This window comes from Pteronotus mesoamericanus, unplaced genomic scaffold (assembly GCF_021234165.1).
Source record: "Pteronotus mesoamericanus isolate MK-2021 breed Mesoamerican mustached bat unplaced genomic scaffold, CSHL_Meso_final scaffold_85, whole genome shotgun sequence".
Taxonomy (NCBI): domain Eukaryota; kingdom Metazoa; phylum Chordata; class Mammalia; order Chiroptera; family Mormoopidae; genus Pteronotus; species Pteronotus mesoamericanus.
The window spans coordinates 51,346,190-51,366,987 of NW_026555329.1; the positions used below are offsets into that span (position 1 = coordinate 51,346,190).

Genomic DNA, 20,798 nt, shown 5'->3' on the forward strand with positions numbered 1-20,798 from the left:
TCTCCTTAAGGCAGTCTCTTTAGCATATCTTGCAGTGCTGGTTTAGTGGATGTATATTCTTTTGGCCTTCTTTTGTCTGGAAAACTCCTTATTTCACCTTCCATTTTAATTGAGAGCCTAGGTAGAGGAGTCTTGGTTGCAGGTCTTTGCTTTTCATTACCTGGAGTACTTCTTGCCATTCCCTTCTGGCTTGTAGTGTTTCTGTTGAGGAGTCAGCACCTAGTCATACTGGGGCTCCCTTGTAAGTTACTACCTGTTTCCCCCTTGCTGCCCTTGGAATTCTCTGTTTGTCTTTGATATTTACCATTTTAATGATGATGTGTCTTGGAGTGGGCCTCGCTGAGTTCTTCCTGAATGAGACTCTCTGTGCTTCCTGGACTTGTGTGACTTTTTTCTCCCCTAAAATTAAGGAAGTTTTCCATCACTACTTTTTCAAACAGGTTATCTATCCCTTGTTCCTCTTCTTCTCCTTCTGGAATCCCTATTATACTGATATTATTACATTTCAGGTTGTCCTGCATTTCCCTAAAAGACTCTTCATTCTTTTTGAGTCTTTTTTCATTTTCTTGCTCTTTCTCAGAGCTTTTTTCTACCTTGTACTCCAGCTCACTGATTCAATCCTCTGCTTCATCTAGCCTGTTTTTGATTTCTTGTACTGTGTTCTTCAATTCAGAAATTGTATTCTTTATTTCCTTTTGTCTCTTAATGGAATTTCTACGTCTTCTTTCATGCTGATATATTTTGCAGTATGTTCCTCATAGTTTCCCTGTAGTTTTTTGTAATTCTCTCTGAGTTCACTGAGCTCATTGAGCTTCCTTAGAACCATTGTTTTGAACTCAACATCTGATCGTTTACTTGCCTCTATTTCATTTAGTTCTCTTTGTGGGGATCCCTCCTTTCCTTCTATTGGGGGTGTGTTTCTTTGTCTTACTATTATCTGTGAGACTTCTTTTCTGCTTCTGCTCCTTAAATTTATCTGTCTTGATTTCGTGACATTGTGGTGTGAGCAGACTGGTGTTTTTTCTTTCTGGATATGCCTCGGATGATGTCAGATGTTGACCCTGTCTGACCTTAGGTCATCTGTTTGAGACTTTCAGGAGTCTACTGTCTGTGGCTAATCACTCTGCACTCTGCAGTCAGGCCTAGACACCACAGGGTGAGGCAGAGTCCCGTCTTGGAGTGGGGTTATTGGTCCACTCAAGCTGCTGCCGCTCAGGGGAATGGCCTGCCTGAGCCAGGTGTCTTCTGCTATATGGGGGAGGAGTCAGCATCAGGATCCTGCCAGCTATTCCCTCCATTCTCTCCCCAAATGCTCTGTCTCCAGTCTCTCTTCAAGTGTCTCTAGACTAGTGTGCTCCCCCTTTAGCCAGGGTTCTACTATCTGTGGCTGGCACTCCACACTCAGCTTTCAGGCTTTAGCACCACTGGGTCAGTTCAGAGTCCCTCCTGGGGGTGGGGCTATTGTGTCTTCTCAAGCTGTTGCTGCTCATAGGAATGGTCTGTCTGAGCAAGATGTCTGAGGCCAAATGGGGGATGAGTTAGCACTGGGATTCCTCCAGCTACTTTCTCAGTTCTCTCCCCAAATCCTTCTTCCACAGTCCCTCCTCAGGCATCTCTTAACCACCCCAACCCCGCTTTTGCTGGAGAACACAGTAAATGGATGCAAATAAGAATTTATGTGTTGGCCTTTTTTAAAGGGCTGTTTGTATCTCCAGCTGCCTGTCTCTGGTAGATAGCAACCTTGTCACTTTTCACAGCTGACTGTTATCTGTGTGCTTTCTTGGGCACTGCTGCTATAGGCTGGAGATCCTTGCTTATGGTGTAGACCTAACTATTCTCAGGGGGATCCAACTGGCTATTTCAATATCTTTCTGGTATTGCCATCCTAGGACAACCTGCCTGTCTTCTCGAGTCTCTATTGCACTCCTTACCAGTTAGGGTGTGCTAAAGCTGATTCTTCTCTCTGTCCAAAGTTATAAGGCTCCTGTCTTGCTATTGTTCAGTTGTTTGTTCCACGTGATTTATCCACAATTTAGTTTAATTCCAGATTGGTCCTGGGAGGAGGTCAGTATGGCTTCCATTCACTCCTCTGCCATTGATTTTTTTCAGAACAAATATTTCACAAATTTATATAGAACCATAAATGATCCTGAATAGCCTCAGCAATCTTGAGAAAGAAGTACAAAGTAGGAGGAATAACAATACCTGCTATCAAATTATATTACAAGTTGACTGTAATTAAAATAGTCTGGTACTATCATAAGAGCAGAAACAAAAATTAATGAAACAGAATAGAGAGCCCATAAATAAACTCATGTTTCTATAATCAATTAATATTTACAAAGGGGACAAAAGCATAAAATGGTATAAAAATAGCCTCTTCAGCAAATGGTACTGGGAGATCTGGAATGGTATATGGAAAAAAAGTAAAACTAGACCACCAACTTACAGCATACACCAGAATAAACTCGAAATGGATAAAATACTTAAACATAATCTGCGGCATCATTAAGTCCTTGAGGAAAATGTAGGCAGTAAAATTTCAGATATCCCACACGGCAACATTTTCACCAATACATCCTCTAGTGCAGGGGTTTCCAACAAACAGCCAGCAGGCCCCTTGCAACCCAGGATGGTTATGAATGGTGTTCAACACAAAATCGTAAATTTACTTAATACTATGAGATTTATTTGTGATTATGCATTGCAATGTCACATAAAATAAACATATGTATGCTTTAATTATTTGTAAACCTATGTGGCTTTAGTTTTATGGCTTTGTGCAGCTTCCAGTGTGCTATCTTTGAAATACAGACAGTAGAGTTGGCACCATCAGATGTTACGTGCCTGTGGTGACTTAGCAAGGCAGCAATTATCAATAATATTTCAACCTACCATTGCAACTTTAAGTGGTTAATGTTATTTAGAAGTCAGGTAAACATTCTTATTTGATTATTAAAGGTACTTCCACACCTTGGTGGCATCTCACACATTTCCTGCCATGCTTTACAATCGGCCTTCTACCTCACCCTGAAGCAGTAGCTGAGAGGACTGTGGAAGGGTCCAAAGCTTGCTTTCAATTTTCCTGTCAATTAATTTTCATAATAACAGTAAGTAAAGTCTCATATATTATTAATCTTTAATCCCATTATGGTTTCTATAATGTTTCAAAACAAAAGAGAATGCTAAAAAAATAAAAATTACAGGTGAAGGAAGATTGCTCAGTGAAAAGTGGACAGATGACTACTTTTTTGTTGAGGCAAATAGTAAGGCACTTTGTTTAATTTGTAGAGAATTTGTGCAAGTTTTAAAAAACTATACTTTGAAAAGGCATTAATGCAAAAACTGCTGTCAAATTCAATGTGCATGAATGATTGTATCATAAGGACAAAATAGTGGAACTGGTAAAAAGTCTGTCTTCTCAAGAAATTTTTTTCCCAAAAGTTACAATTCAGGCAGATTCCATTGTAAAAGTTAGTTATGTGGTAGCATGTATAATAGCAAACAAATCAAAACCATTTACTGATGGTGAGTTTATTAAGCAATATATATAGAAAGTGTGGCAGATATAATTTGTCATAAAAAAGAGGGATATTTCTAAAATCAGTTTGTCTCACCAGACTATAGCCAAGTGAATTGAAGAAATTGGAAAATCTATCAAAAGAAGTTTGGAGCGTAGAGCTGCAAATTTTTGATTTATACTTTGGCAAAGGATGGCGGCACAGATGCTACAGATTTGGCTCAACTTGCCATTTTTAATAGAGGTATTGATGATAAATATAATGTCATTGAATAAATGGCTTCTTCAATGCCATTAAAAGACACAAATAAATCAAGAGATTTATATGAAGCAACACAAAATATGTTAAAGCAATTTTCTTTGTCCATTGTCAACATATCTGGTATAGTTACTGACAGTGTCCCAGCAATGGTAGGCTAAAGAGAAAGACTTGTAAAATTAATAAAAGACAATGCAATTGTCACCCAAAACTCACACTTGATGAAGTATCACTGCATAGTATATGAAGAAAATTTATTCTCAAAATCTTTAAAAATGGATAGCATGGTGCAAATCATCATCAATACTAAATTTCATAAGAACTAAGGGATTGAATCATCACCAATTCCAGAAACACCTTAAAAGTATTGATGCTGACTATGGTGACATCATTTACTTTTCAGAAGTAAGATGGCTAAGTCAATGACAAGTGTGGAAAATATTTTATGATTTGTGACATGTTATGAAGTCATTTATGGTATCAAAAAACAAATTTGTGCCAGAATTTGACGATGAAAACTAGCTTACAGATTTAGCATTTTTAGTGGATTTAACCACTCATTTAAATTAGTTAAACATGAGTCTTCAATGTGAAAACAAACTTATCGGTACCATTCCAAATGAAACTGAAATTATGGCAAAATCAAATTGAGGCAAACAATTTTATGCATTTCAACATGTTGCCTAAACACAGTCCTAAGAACAGTAAAATCTATGCAGCCTTGCTTTTCAATTTCATACAAGAATTCGAAAACATATTTCAAGATTTCTGAGAAAATAATATTTTGCAACATTTGTTACTCCATTTTCAGTTGACATAAATTTGTTACCTGCCAATTTTTAAATGGAATGCATAGAGCTGCAATCTGACATTCAACTTAAAAATTTGACTTTGTCTCTTTCTTGGACTTGTGTAAGTCCTATCTTCCCAAAGACAAATACCCCTTCCTTCACAATCATATCTTATTCACGTCATCATTGTTTGGTAGTGTCTACATTTGCAAACAACTATTTTCAAGAATGAAACACATTAAAAGTAAAATTAGAACCAAAATATCTGATGAGCATTTTGAGAGCTCACTGAGAATTGCAACTATTTCTATCAAACCAAATATTGGTGCACTAGTTTCTCAAGTACAATGTCAAACATCCCACTAGTTTTATAATAAAAATATTTAATTTTATAATAAAAATATTTTTTGAAACATCAATGATGTTTTATTACTTAGATATGTATATATTTTCTATATTAGTGATCACAAACATGGGGCCTGCTCTATGATTTTAAAAGATTACTGAAAGAGCTGCTGCATAATTAGGTTTATTATGTGAAGAATTTTTTGCTTATCTGTGATGGTAGATATCAAGAAAATAATGCACAAATTTTTTTTTTGCTCATCAGTTATTGTTAGCATTTGTGTATTTAATGTGTAGCCCAAAACAACTCTTCTGCTTCCAGTGTGGCCCAGATATGCCAAAGGTTGGACACCCCTGCTCTAGGGCAAGAGAAATAGAGGAAAGAATAAAGAAATGGGACTATGTGAAATTAAAAACCTTCTGCACAGCTAAAGAAAACATCAGCAAAATGAAAAGGGACAAAACATATGGGAAAACTTATTTGTCAACTATACATTGGACAGATCTCCAAAATATATAAATAATTTATATGACTCAATACCAGGAAGATGAAAATCCCATTAAAAAATGGGCAAAGGGAGGAGGGAGGAAAATGACAGAGGAGTGAATGGGAGTCACTCTGACCTCCTCCCAAGACCAAACTGGAATTGTGAGTAATTAGTGGAGAAATCACCTAGAAAACAATGGAACGATAAAGGGAGAGGAGCCTTCGAGCCGCGGAGAGAAACTGGATTCAACTCTCACACATCCCAACGGGTGAGAATTGCGGTGGAGGCTCAAGACAGTGGGCTGGGTGCCCACGGGCACTAGCACCAGAGGGACATTGAAATGGCCAGTTAGCTCCCCTAAGAAGAACGGGGTTTGAATCATAAACAGGGACCCCTAAACTACAGCAGCTAAAACCAAGAAAATACAGACAAAACGCAACCCCAAAAAGCTTAAGGGCGCTCTCTGCCAGAGACAGGCAGCTGGGGATGCAGAGACATTTCAAGGGCAAACACAAAAATTTGGAGTGGCAGCCACCCTCCTTGATCTCTGGGTAGAGGTGGCAGCAGAGTGGGCTGGTGCCTGGGAAAAGATTGGTGAGGAAAACTTTGTGAAGAGAGCTGAGATGGCAGGCGGCGGAGCCCCAGTGATAACTCACCTCCCACTCTGCAGCTACAATCTCCCTCAGGCATAAGGGAATCAATTAACCTGCCTTTTGTGCATCCCACACACAGCTTGTGCTCATGTGAGCTGGGGGACTAAGTGTAGACAAGCTGAAAGAAATAGAGGATCCCTGGCCAAAGGGGTCACACAGCTGCATAGAGAGCCTTGAGGAGGGGCTGGAGATGAAAGCGTTGGGGAAAAAAATGGGAGGAGGAAGCAGGGAGTCCTGATTCCCTCCCCATTCCGTAGTCTCCATTTTGGTCAGGCAGGACGTGCCCCCAAAGAGGCAGAAGCAGGGCACAGACCAACCAGACTGCCCGTGATTGAAACGCGGTCCGCACAAATAATGGATCCTTGGCTGAAGGGTTCACAGAACTGCCCAGAGACCCCTGAGGAGAGACTGGAAACAGAGGAGTTGGGGAAAGAACAGGAGGAGGAACCGGGGAGTCCCGACTCCTTCTCCTTTCCATAGTTTCCATTGTGCGGGAAAAGGCCACACCCCCAAAGGGCCAAAAGCTGAAAAGCACACAATAAACAGCCCAAAACCAGCCAGTGCGGGCGCCCCCACTTGCCGAGTGGCAGGCGAGGGTTGGTGAGCGTGTCTGTGTGGACCCGCGCAGGCTGATGAGGGCTCGCACAGGCTTGCAAGGCGCCGATGGGGCCTGCAAGGGACTGCGCAGACCAGCTAGGGCAGGCATAAACCGAACGGCGCAGGCCTGTGAGTGCAGAGGAGTTTGTAGAAATAGTGGATCCTGAGCCGAAATGGTCACAGAGCTGCCCAGAGTCCCTGGAGGAGAGACTGGAGAAAGGATTAACTGGAGAGTCCTGGAGCTGACTTCCTCCCATTTCCATTTCCGTAGTCTCCATTTGGAGAGGGCAGGCGATGCCCCCAAAGAACCAAAAGCAGGAAAAGTGTACAATAGACCCTAAACTGACCAGTCTTGGGGTGCCCTCCGGGGTGGGCGCTAGACAAGTGCGCCAGGTTGGGCAAATACACGCCAAGGCGGGCTGAAGATCCTGTCGGGCTAGGGAATCCTGTCAGTCAGGGGACCACGCTCAAGGAGCCGGCAGAAGAGTGCAAAGTGATCTACAGATAGCAGATCCCTGGCTGAAGGGGTCACAGAGCTGCCCTAAGCAGTAGTCAGACACAGACAATAGACTCCTGGAGAGCTCAAACAAATGACCCAAGGTCATATAGGGTCAACAACTGACATCATCAGAGGCAGGCCCAGAAAGAAAATTAAAGAAAAAAATAAATAAATACATAAATAAAAAAACCAAAACACCTGCCTACTACCATAGAAGTTTAAGTCACAAAGTTAGGGAATCTAAATGGCCCAATTAAAGCAAAAGCAAAAATAAACAAACAAACAAATAAATAACTTAACAGACTCTCACAAAAATGGGAAGAAAAAGAAGTTCCCCCCAAATGAGAGGAAAAGGAGACTCCCCACAGAGAGAGCTAAATGAAATAAAGACAAGGAAACTATCAGATATTGAATTGAAAACAATGGCTCTGAGGAAGCTCAATGAGTTCAGCCAGCTCAAAGATAACTATGAGAAACTGCCAAGAAACTATCAAAATCTTACAGCAAACTATATCAACCAGGAAAAGGACATAGAAACTATCAAGAAGACACAAGAGGATATGAAGAATACCATTTCTGAATTGAAGAACACAGTTGAAGGAATCCAGAGCAGGCTCGATGAAGGCGAGATTGAATTAGTGAGATGGAGGATAAGGTAGAAAAAAGCTCCCAGAAAGAACAAAAAATGGAAAAACAACTCAAAAAGAATGAAGAGGCATTTAGGGAAATGCAGGACAACCTGAAACGCAATAATATCCATATAATAGGGATACCAGAAAGAGAAGAAGAGGAACGAGGGATAGAGAACCTTCTCGAAAAAGTAATGATGGAAAATTTCCCCAATTTGAGGAGAGAAAGGCTCTCATGGATCCAGGAGGCACAGAGGACCCCATTGAAGAGGGACCCAGTGAGGCCCACTCCAAGACACATCATCTATAAATGGCAAATATCAAAGACAAACAGAGAATCTTCAATGCAGCAAGGGAGAAGAAGAAAGTAACATACAAGGGGGCCCCAATATGGCTACAAGATGACTTCTCAACAGAAACACTACAAGCCAGAAGGGAATGGCAACCAATATTCCAGGTAATGAAGAGCAAGGTTCTACAACAAAGGTGCTCTACCCAGCAAGACTCTCAATTAAAATAGAAGGGGAAATACGGAGTTTCCCAGACAAAAGAAGGTTAAAAGGATACATCTCTACAAAACCAGCACTCCAAGATATGCTAAAGGGACTGGTTTAAGAAGATGAAGGACAAGAGAGAGAAAGAGGAAAACACAGGTATAAAGAGAAAAAAATGAATGTTTCTATCAGTAATAACTCTCAGTGAAAATGGACTAAATGCCCCAATCAAAAGACACAGGATAGCTGAATGGATAAGAAAACATGACCCACACATATGCTGCCTACAAGAGACCCACCTCAGAGCAAAAGACCTACACAGATTGAAAGTAAAGGGATGGAAAAAAATGTTCCATGCAAATGGGCAAGAGAAAAAAGCAAGGGTTGCAATACTTATATCAGACAAAGTAGATTTTAAAACAAAGGTCATAAAAAGAGACCCAGATGGGCCATTTATAATACTTGAAGGAAGAATCTATCAAGAAGACATCAACATTGTAAACTTATATGCTCCCAATATAGGAGCCCCCAGGTTTATAAGGAAATTGTTGGATGACTTCAAAAAAGATATAAATAGCAACACACTAATAGTAGGGGATTTCAACACCCCACTGTCAAAAATGGACAGATCTTCCAAACAAAACATCGCCAAGGATATGTGAAACTGAATGATGCACTGAATCAAATAGACTTAACTGACATATATAGAACCTTATCCCAAAGAAGAAAAATACACATTCTTTTCAAATGCTTATGGCAGTTTTTCAAACATAGACCCCATGCTAGGACACAAAGCAAGCCACAGGAAATTCAGAAAAATTGAAATAATATCAAACTCTTTTTGGACCACAAGGGCTTGAAACTGGAAATCAGCCTCAAAGAGAAACCTCAAATACTTGCAAACTCATGGAGACTGAATTGTAGACTATTAAACAATGAATGGGTCAATAATGAATTAAGAGAAGAAATAAAAAAAAAATTATGAAAACAATGAAAATGAACAGACAACAGTCCAAAACCTATGGGACACAGCAAAGGCAGTCCTCAGAGGGAAGTTCATAGCAATCAAGATCTACCTAAAAAAGATAGAAACATTTCAAATAAAAGACCTAACACTACAACTTCAAGAACTGGAGAAACAACAAATAAATCCCAGATCAAGTAGAAGGAAGGAAATAATCAAGATCACAGCAGAACTGAATGACATAGAGACAAAAAGAACAATTCAAAGGATCAACCAATATAGGAGCTGGTTCTTGGAGAAGATAAATAAAATTGACAAGCCTTTAAACAGACTCATCAAGAAAAAAAGAGAGGGACCCAAATTAATAATATCAGAAATGAAAGAGGAGAAATAACAACTGATGTTACAGAAATACAAAGGATTGTAAGAAACTACTATGAACAATTATATGCCAAGGAAATTTGAAAACCTTCATGAAATGGACAAATTTCTACAAAAGTATAATCTTCCAACACTAAAGGAGGAAGAAACAGAAAGCCTGAACAGACCAATAAAAGCTGGGGAACTTGAAGCAGTGATCAACAAACTCCCAGCACACAAAAGCCCAGGGCCAGATGGTTTCACAGGGGAATTTTACAAAACATTTGAGGAAGAGCTAACCCCAGTCCTTCTCAGACTATTCCAAAAAATCCAAGAGGAGGGAAGACTCCCAGACTCTTTCCATGAGGCCAGCATCACCCTAATTCCAAAACCAGATGAAGACCCTACAAAGAAAGAAAACTACAGATCAATTTCACTGATGATCATAGATGCTAAAATCCTCAACAAAATATTGGCAAAGTGTACCCAACAATACATTAGAAAGATTATCCACCATGATCAAGTGGGATTCATCCCAGGGATGCAGGGATGGTTCAGTATATGCAAGTCAATAAACATAATACATCACATAAATAAAAGAAAAGACAAAAACCACATGATCATCTTGATAGTCATGGAAGAAGCATTCAATGAAGTACAGCACCCATTTATGATCAAAACACTCAGAAAAATGGGAATAAATGGGACTTTCCTCAACGTAATAAAGGCCATATATGAAAAACCTACAGCCAACATCATACTCAACAGGAAAAAATTAAATTCTTTCCCACTAAGATCGGGAACACAACAAGGATGTGCGCTCTCACCACTTCTTTTCAACACGGTATTGGAAGTCCTAGCCACAGTGGTCAGACAAGAAAAATAAATAAAAGGCATCCAAATAGGAAATGAGGAAGTAAAGCTATCATTGTTTGCAGATGACATGATAGTGTACATAGAAAACCTTGTAGACTCTACCAAAAAACTCCTTAACCTAATAAGTGAATTTGGCAAAACAGCAGGATACACTGTCAATATTCAGAAATCAAAGGCATTTTTGTACACCAGCAATGCAATAGAAGAAGAAGAAATCAGAAAAAAATACCATTCAATATAGCAACAAGAAAAATAAAGTACCCAGGAATAAATGTAACCTAAGAGATAAAAGACCTGTATGCAGAAAACTATATAACTACTACAAAGCCGTTATACTCAGAACAATCTGGTACTGGCACAAGAACAGACCCATAGACCAGTGGAACAGAATAGAAAGCCCAGAATTAAGCGCAGGGTTATATAGGCAACAAATATTTGACAAAGGGAGCAGAAGCATAAAGTGAAGTAATTGCAAATGAAAACCACAATGAAATACCTCACACCTGTCAGAATGGCCATCATAAACATATCAACAAACAACAGGTGCTGGCGAGGCTGTGGAGAAAAGGGAACGCTAGTACACTGCTGATGGTAATGCAGACTGGTGCAGACATTGTGGAAAGCAGTGTGGAATTTCCTCAGAAAGCTGAAAATGGAACTGCCTTTTGATCCAGTGATTCCCCTGCTGGGACTATACCCTAAGAATCCCAAAACGCCAATTCAAAAGAACCTATGCACCCCAATGTTCATAGCAGCACCATTTACCATAGCCAAGTGTTGGAAGCAACCTAAATGCCCATCAGTAGATGATTGGATCAAAAAACCATGGTACATTTACACAATGGAATACTATACAGCAGAAAGAAAAAAAGAACTACTCCACTTCGCGACAGCATGGATGGAACTGGAGAGCATTATGCTAAGTGAAATAAGCCAGGGGAGGAGAGACAAATACCATATGATCTCACCTATAAGTGGAACCTAACCAACAATACAAAGATGCAAGGAAAATAAGAACAGCAACACTATAGGAAAAGAAACCAAAAGAGACAAGAGGGAAGGATGGGGTGTGGGGGAAGGGGAAGGTCAAGGAACATATAACAAGGACTCATGGATAAAACCAAAGGGGAAGAGTTGAGGGAGGGAGGGAAGGAAAGAGGGAGGGAGCAAGGGAAAGTGGTGGAGGGAAGACAGAGACAAATGTATTTGACAAAATAATTAAATTTTTTTTTAAAATAGACAAAGGACCTGAACAGACACTTCTTCAAAGAGGACATATAGAGGGCCCAGAGACATATGAAAGGATGCTCAACATCTCTAGCCATGAGAGAGTTGCAAGTTAAAAGTACAATGAGATGTCACCTGACACCAGTGAAAGAATGGCCATCATTAACAAATGAACAAACAAGTGCTGGTAAAGATGTGGAGAAAAGGGAACCGTAGTGCACTGTTAGTTGGAATGCACACTGGGGCAGCCACTGTGGAAAACAGTATGGAATTTCCTCAGAAAAAGAAAAAAATGGAACTGCCTTTTGACCCGGTGTCTCCACAGCTGAGATTATGCCCTAAGAATCCTGAAATACCAGTTCAAAAGAACCTATGTGCCCTTATATTCATTGCGTCATTATTTTTAAAAGCCAAATGCTGGAAACACCCTAAGTGCCCATCAGTAAATGAGTGAATCAAAAGACTGTGGTACACTGACCTAATGGAATGTTATGCAGCAAAAGAAAAAAAGGAACTCCTATCTTTCACATCAGCATGGATGGACCTGGAGAGTATTATGCTAAGGTATACAAACCAGGCGCCAAAAGACAAATACCACATGATATGACCTATAAGAGGAACCTAATTAACAAAACAAACAAATAAGCAAAATAAAACCAGGAACATAGAAATAAGGAACCAACTGACAAGTACCAGTGGGTGGAGACGGGGAAGGATAAGGGAGGAAAGAAGGAGAATGTTGTTAAACATCCAGTATAATGGCCCATGGACATGGACAACAGGGTGGGAATTGATTGTGGGAGTGAGGATGGGCAGGGCAGGGGAAAGCAATGGGGGAAAATTGGGACAAGTGTAATAGAACAATTTAAAAAAAGAAATTCTCTGAACGGTAGAGAATGAGGTAATGATGATGAGGATGAGGAAAGGAGTAGAAAGCACTTTAAAACATTTTCAGTGTATAAGGCAGTGTTCTAAGCATTTTATGTATTTTCATTCCACTAACAATTTTCTAAGTTAGGGTCTGTTATTGTCACCATTTTTCAGATGAGGAAACCAAGGCTTGGAAAGACTGAGGTACTTGTCCAAGGTCATACAATTACTAAGTAGTAAAATTTGAGATCAAACCCACATTTCTCAGGCTTCAAGGTCCAAGTGCTTTCTATTCTATCACATTTATTTCTTTTTTTTTTGTATTTTCATTTTTTTATTATTTTATTTTTGACATATAGAGGGTTTTATTAGAATGAGCAATAAGGGGATTCTCACATTAATGTAAACATTTCTCCAAAACTTTCTATCAGGTAGCTTCATTTTATTAAGGCTATTTCCATCTTTCCCCTTTAAGTTTACTGGTTTGTAATCTTAACTCTACTTCTGAATTACATTCAAATTATTTCTCTTTCTCATTTTATTTTTATTTTATTTATTTTATTTTATTTTAATTTATTTCTGAAGAAGTTAAGTTACTTAAATTCCCTGTTAAAAAAACACTGTCATCCAGAGAGTAATATTACCACATCAATCCAGAGAAAGAGAACACAGATTTTTTTGAGACAAGCTAATTGACTTCACTTAGCCACTCAATTTGGAAAGGCATCATGTCACAGTATATCAGTTGAGATGACTGGCTGCACTTACTAGACTACCTAACAGTAAATTAGAGTATAGTGACATTTAATTTTATTTCACAGAACAAGAAGGCTAGAAGTGCATGGTAATGGTGGTACAGGATCTCCATGTCCCCTATGTTTATTGTAGCATTATTCATGGTGGCCAAGACATGGAAATGACCAAAGTGTCCTTTATAGGTGATTGGATAAAGATTTGGTACATATATATAATGAAATACTACTCAGCCATAAGAAAAGATAAAATTCTGCCATTTGTGACAACATGGATGGACTTTAAAAATATCATTCTAAGAAAAATAAATCAAAATAAATAAGTCAAAAAGCATATGATTTCTCTCATATGTGGGATATAAAACTGAAAGCATTAAATGAAAAAACAAGAAATACAAACAAAAACTCATTGACACAGATAATCATATGATGGTTGCCAGAGAGAAGAGGGAGGATAATAAAAAGTAAAGGGTGTCAAAATATGGAGATGAAGGTTGATTTTTCTGAGTGGTGAGCACACAATGCAACATACATACCAGGTATCATAGAAATGTACATTTGAAACCTATATAATCTTGTTAACCAATGTCATCCCAATAATATTATTTAATAAATAAAACACAATGTAATTTAGAGAGTGACATTACCACATGGATCCAGAAAATAATAATACAGTGAGATTCTTTGAGACTAGCTAATTAGACTTCACTCAGCCACTAAATTTGGAAAGGCTTAATGTCACAGTATATTAGTCAAGATGGCCCTGGCTGCCATTAATAAACTACCTAACTGTAACTTAGATAATAAGGACATTTAATTTTTTTCACATAACAAGAAGACTGGAAACAGGTAGTAATAATGATAAAGCAGCTCCATCACACCAAAGTGCAGGGTAGGCATGGCTGTAGTTTGTACCTTTCTCCTCATGCTCACATAATGGCTGCAGTAGTGTCAAGAAAATCTCCTCATATGATGGCAATTAAAGGAAGAAAGAAGGAAAGAGGTTTATTTCCAGAATCTTTTTCTTTCTATGGTAGGAAAAATTTCCCCAGAAACACTCTAGAGACATTTTCCCTTGTAGCTCATTGCTTAGAACAGTGTTACTTGGTCATCATGAGCTAAAAGGGAGGCTGGATTAGTGAGCACCTGGACAGAGAAATGAGATTAGCTTGATAGAATTTGACCAATAAAATTTAAGGCCACAATACTACCTGAAGGAAACTTGGTGTTCTTTGTACAAGGTAGGTGACTAGCTGAGTCTGTCCTATGTGAGATCCTGAGATTAATACAGTGGTAACGCAAAACAGGAATCATTTTATAAGTGATTTAAAGAAAAGTTGTGAGTTGTCCAAGTTTGTAAACATGCTCAGGATGAGAGTTAAACCCAGCATCCTTTGGTTACACATGTGGTTTTTAAACTGAGTGCCTCAGGGTTTCTACATACATTTCATTACCATATCATTTAAAACCTCTTTTGAATATGTTATTTAAAAATGTGATTTAAATACAATACATGTGTAATTTTCTTATACATCAGAAATTAACATGATGCAGTCATTACTGAACAAGCCATGTGAAGTCCATGCTGTCAGAGTTAACTCAGTTTTTATTGCTGTTGTTCTTTAAAACTTGGAGTAAAGCATCTCTGGCCATCTCTATTTAATTATGAAGTTTCCTGGAATTGTTAGGTAAGCTATTAAAAAGTATTTATAACCACTTGTCCACGTTAATCTAGATACTTTTAGTACTGGACAACTCTATAAAATAATCAATAGAGGGTTCACAGTGATATAAGACTACAGCACCTCCAATAAATTTGAAATAATCACTAATTTAAAATTTCCATGTGTATCAGAACAGCTGCACTATTCTCACCAACTGACGATATCTCTCTGGCCTCTGCCTACCTCTCCAACCACTTTTCTCTGACTCTTCCTGCTCTCCAAGCACCTGTTTCAATTCTAGGAATGTTGTTTCTTGCCTCAGGGCTTTTGCATATGCTCTTTCTTCTAGCAAGTATTCCTCGTTTAGTTAGATTCAACTCATTTTTGCTGTCCCATTTAAATTGTACTTCTTTTTCTGACGTCTCAAATTAGGCTAGTACCCTAGGCTTCACAATTCCTTTAGTACACTCATTATTTTATAATAACTTTATCCACAGGTCTCTTTCCTTTTGGGCTGAGAATTGTCTGAGTGCAGCAACCATGGATAACCCATTCACAGTGCGATCTTCAGCTCCTGGGGTAGTATTTCCTCCACAGAAGTAATTAATTATTGTTGACAAATAAATGTAACATTAATAAATACATTTGAATTTTGATTTTATATTTATAAAGGAGATAGAGGAAATATTACTGATTATTAAAAAAGCTTATGAATTGCAAAATGACATAAAAACACTGAAATAATACAAAGCACTAATTTTAAGTGCCTAGCTAGATGCATATTTTCATATGCATACATCAGATCAACCTTCATCTAGTAAATATAGAATACTTGTAGTACCCAATATGATTATTTCATGATCATACTCACTACCTCTCCACTCCCATCACAACTGTTTTGCCTTATACCTCCATAAATTATGTTTTGTCCATTCTGAAACTTCATATAAATAAAAATTATTTAAAATGTATGTGTTTGTGCCTGGTTTCTTCTATTCAACATAGTATCTATGAGATTTATCCATGTTATATGTTCCTATTTATTGTTTAATTATATTACAGCTCATGAATATACTATGATGTAGTTATTCATTTTCTTATTGATTGATATTTGTTTTCCTTCTCATTTTGAAGCTGTAACAACAACAAAGAAAAAACAATGAACACTTAGCTACAGGTATTTTTGTAGTCATATGTTTTGTTTTTGTTCTTTTTTTTTAAAGTTCTGCTCTGCTTTCTCCCATCATTAAAAAAACAAAAAATCTGGTGACATGGGAAATATAGCAATGTGAGAGATACCCTTGGTCTCTCCATTGAAGTTCCAACAATTTGAACAGCTACAACACAACAAAAGATTCCCTGTCCAATGTACAAATATGCTTGAGAGATCCACACATGAAAATATTTAAAGGGGGGTAAGTGGGAGGAAAAGGGACAAGAGAGAAGAAAGAAGTGCTGAAAAGAGCTAAGGACAGAGCCCTGCAACCAGGAAAACAGTAGGGCACAGCTTGGAGAGAAGAATCCCATTGTACATTGCTCTCTTCAGCCAAGAGGAGAAAGATGATTCAGTGAACATTCCTTCAGGAGTGTGTAGTAGAAGCTGAAGCTGGGCCCAGAGACTTAGGAAGTATACAGAACAGGGGAGCAATCACGTTTATCAGGAGATTGGCATTCCAGGCAGAGAAAGCAAGCCAAGAAACCCGGCTGCCCTGTAGCATCCACAAGTGTGCCTCCCTTTGCCCTTGGTGTTGTGTTTCAGAGGACATTATTTGCAATCCCAAAACTAGTACTTCAGAATTACATTTTCCCCTGAGCAAAGGATGCACCTTGTGATTGGTCGTAGAGTTGGAGCATAGGGAAACGCTGGGGAAGTCTGAAGTTGCCATAGGTAAGTGGGCAAAATAACAAAGCAGCTGACTAGTTCCCCCAGCCCACCTCATCCCCAAAGTGTTGCAGCTAGACTGACAACAGCATCTGGCTACAGAGGAGAGTCCTGGGATTTTACAGAGCTAAAAACTTGTGATTTAATGCCACCTACTGAGAAATAAAAGAAAGATCTCTATATATTAATCAGCTGGAGAAATACCATTCACACATAGATGCCTAAATGGAGAAGGTATGCATCAAATACCACGAATAATCTAAGTAGAGAGACAGCTTAGAGAGAAAATGGAAAACCTTCAAAAAACAAATTTAAACTCTTGGAAATGTGTGATAAAAATGAGAGAAAAATTAAGATTGCAGTTCTGAAATACTCAATGAGATGAAAGAAAATACAGAGAGGCAATTTAATGCACATGGAAAACAAATCAATAAACTAAACACATTCTTTACCAAAGGAATCAAAATTTTAAAAAAGGAAAAACAAAACAAAATAGAAATTCTAAAAATGAAGAACATAATAAGAGATCAAGAATGAACATAGGAAATAGAGCAGATCAGATGGTGGAAAGAGTTAGTGATATCAAAGATACAAATTTAGAAATAACAAACAAGGAAGAAGATGGAGAATTAAGCATCAAAAAATAAAAGAGCTCTATGAGAACTATCAGACTATACATTTTTCTCCAGTGCACATGGATCATTCTCAATGAGAGACAGTATTTTGGGTCACAAAATTAGACTCAACAAATTCAAGAAGAATGAAATTTTACCAGGCATATTCTCTGGCCACAGTGCTTTGAAATTTAAAAACTACTGCAAAAAAGAATTAAAAAAACCCACAAATATATTAAGTTACATACTACCAATGAATAATTAGGTCAAAGAAGAAATATAAAGCGAGGTCAAAAGACATACATAGATGAATGAAAATGACAATATGATATATCAAAACTTCTGGGATTCAGCAAAAGTAGTAATAAGAGGGAAGTTTATGCCATTACACGCCAACCACAAGAAATGAGAAAAGTTCCAAATAATAACCTAATATTACATCATCAAGAACTAGTAAAAGAAAAACAAAAGTAATCTAAACTCAGCAAAAGAAAGGATATAATTTAAATTACAGTAGAATTGAATAAAATAAAAAACTATACAAAAAATTAATAAAACAAAGGGCTTGTTCTTTTAAAAGATTACTAAAATTGAAAAACCTCTGGCTAGACTTACTAAAGAAAACAGAAAAAATGCTCATATAAACAAAATGAGACATGAAAGAGGAGAGGTTAGCACAGACATAACAGATATAAATAGGATATTCTAGACTACTATGGATGACTATATGTTTTAAAATTCAATAACCTAGAAGAAATGGATAACTTCTTAGAAGTATATAACCTTTCTAGACTGAATCATGAAGAAATGGAAGGTCTAAATAGACTGATAAACAGTGAGAAAATGAAAACAACCATCAAAAATTTCCCCCTAAAAAATGTCCATGACCAGATGGCTTCACTAGTAAATCCTACTAAACATTCAAAGAAGATTTGATACCTATCCTTATTGAACTCTTCCAAAAACTTGAAGAAGAGTCAGGAAGTTGGTAGCCCACTTGCTTGTGCCCCCAACATGGATTTTAGGCTGATAGTCCAACAAATGACCTGAACAATTAATGGAATCTTAGCTCATATAAATTTTTGAAGCCAAGGAGTACAAAGGAAGCTTTGCACCATCCACTAAGAAATTTTATAAGTTGAAGGGAAAATACCCTGTGTGAGGTGCCTGCAGCAGAGAAGAGAACAGAGGAGAGAAAATGGAACTTAGTAGTCCTGCCTCTCCCAGAGCAGGGTGTACTGGGCCTGCACAGAGAACTCCCAATTCTAACTGGGAGAGGCTTGGGAGGATATCCAGGTCCAGGAGACTCAGGCTGCACACACACAGTGAGTAGTACGTCCACCATCCAGGAGAATTCCAGAGAAAAACTATCTAAAACTGTCAGAGAAACTGGCACTTTGTGGTCAGCCGTGACTGAGAGAGACTTTGTGCTTTTGGGGGATATAGAGTGCATGGAGAAGCAGTCCCCCAGGGCTTGGTGCTGCAGTGTGACGGCCACATGGAAACTCTTTTAAAAGAGGATCTAAAGTGAGACTCAAGACTTGGCAGGGACCCTGTGCTTGTGCTCGTGCTGAGCTGCTCTGCCAACGAAGAAACCGCAGTGAAAGTATCATGTTAAAGGGTCTGTGGTACCTGACCAAGTGCAGCTGGCAAGCAGGGACTGTACAGAGTGGAGGGTTCAGGCCTGAGTCCACTGTGAGAGTGGCAGACTGGGTACTGGAAGGCTAGGAGCTGGTCACCTGATTTTTGTTGCAGCCAGGCAGGACCCTCATGGGCAGGTGTGCCCCACCCCGACCTGTGGGATTATAAACTCTGCATACCAGTGAGGCCAGGCTCAGGGCTCTTCTGCTTGATGCATATCTACAGAGGAAAGAAGGAAAATCTCTGAAAGAGCCCTTTCTGAACTTCTATCAGACACTGCAAGGTACACTGTTCCTTGGGCTCTGATCCATTGCAACCAGCACAGCAGAGAGTTTAGAGACAAGTGCAACAAGGGGTGTTCAGGGCCCTGCCCAACCACAGCACTTAGACAAAGCTGCTATCTATACCAACCAGGAAAGAGCTGCTCCTTTTACATTGACTGGCTCCTCACAGAAAATAGGTAGCTAATTCACCAGAAACCATACATTATTGGAAATAATCTGGGACAGACCAAGAAGTGTGGTAAGGAGGCAGGGAAACACTCCCACCATTTTTTCTGAGGACTACGAAGTGTCTCCCGGGGTGACTCTGAGATTCCACTCTCCTGATTGCACCAGAGACCCCCCTCTGGGGGCAGGTAGAGGTGGTCATGGTAGTGTTCTCGAGTCCTTAAATGAACTACTCCGGGGCTTTATGCTAATGGAAAGCTGACAGGGCAGAATAGAGGGGACCAACCAAGGCTGAAAGAGACAGCCACAGAGTGTGGATTTCTTGTGGTCTGGATCAGGCTGCCAAGGGTAAGACTAGAACATCATCTGAAATTACCAAGGACAGAACCAGAAAAAGAAGACAGTGGCAAACTCTAGACTGTGCTGAGACAAATTGCACCATGGCCTTCATTATTTGCATTATTTTTTCTCCTGTACAGTTTTTTAACATTATTTTCTTTTTCTTCAAGTTTGTTCTTATTATTTCACTGTTTTTTATGTTAGTTTATTTTAAATCTCATATTTCACTCCTCCTTTCTCTTACTCCATTTTGCCTTCTGCCTTCCTCTTCTTATTTTTGTTTTCAATTTTATTTTTTCTCTTGCTCTGATTTGTTTCTATTCTTCACTTTTACTATTTCTCCTCCTTCCAGTCTTTCAAAACCATCTTTCTTTAGTCATCACATTCTAGTCATTAGTCATCTCACATTATTTTTTCTGTCCTTAAAATACTCTCATTTTCTCACAACCTTTAGCAATCTTTGCTCATTGATTGTTGATACGGTGTTGGTTGTTGTATCCCTTCAATTTTATTCCTAGATATTCACTATTTTTGTATTTCAAATTTCAAATTTTACTGTTCCCCTATCCTACTCCATTTGCCTTCCTCTTGCCTTTTCTTTTTTTCATTTTAAATTTTACTTTTTCCCTTTTAGCCTGGTTATCATTCTTCACTCATTATTTCCTCTCCCTCTATCCTCTCAAAATCACTTTTCGTTCCTTAAAAAAATCTCATGTATTTTTTCTTTCTTTTTCCTTATTATTTCTTTTTCTCCTGTATTAATCTTTGCTCGTTGTCATTGATGTTATTGTGGTAGATGGTTTCTTCAATTTAGTCCTTATTTTTGTCAATATTATTTAAAAATTTTAAAACCATATGTTATACTCTTCCCTTTGCTTATTCCAT

The 20,798-nt window shown here is 38.4% G+C and overlaps 1 pseudogene; it reads right to left on the bottom strand.

The window, feature by feature from the left end:
• Window positions 1–3,006: 3,006 nt before the first annotated feature.
• The window catches only part of LOC129063186 (meiosis-specific coiled-coil domain-containing protein MEIOC-like), a 61,454-nt pseudogene continuing 43,662 nt past the window's right edge, over window positions 3,007–20,798 (bottom strand).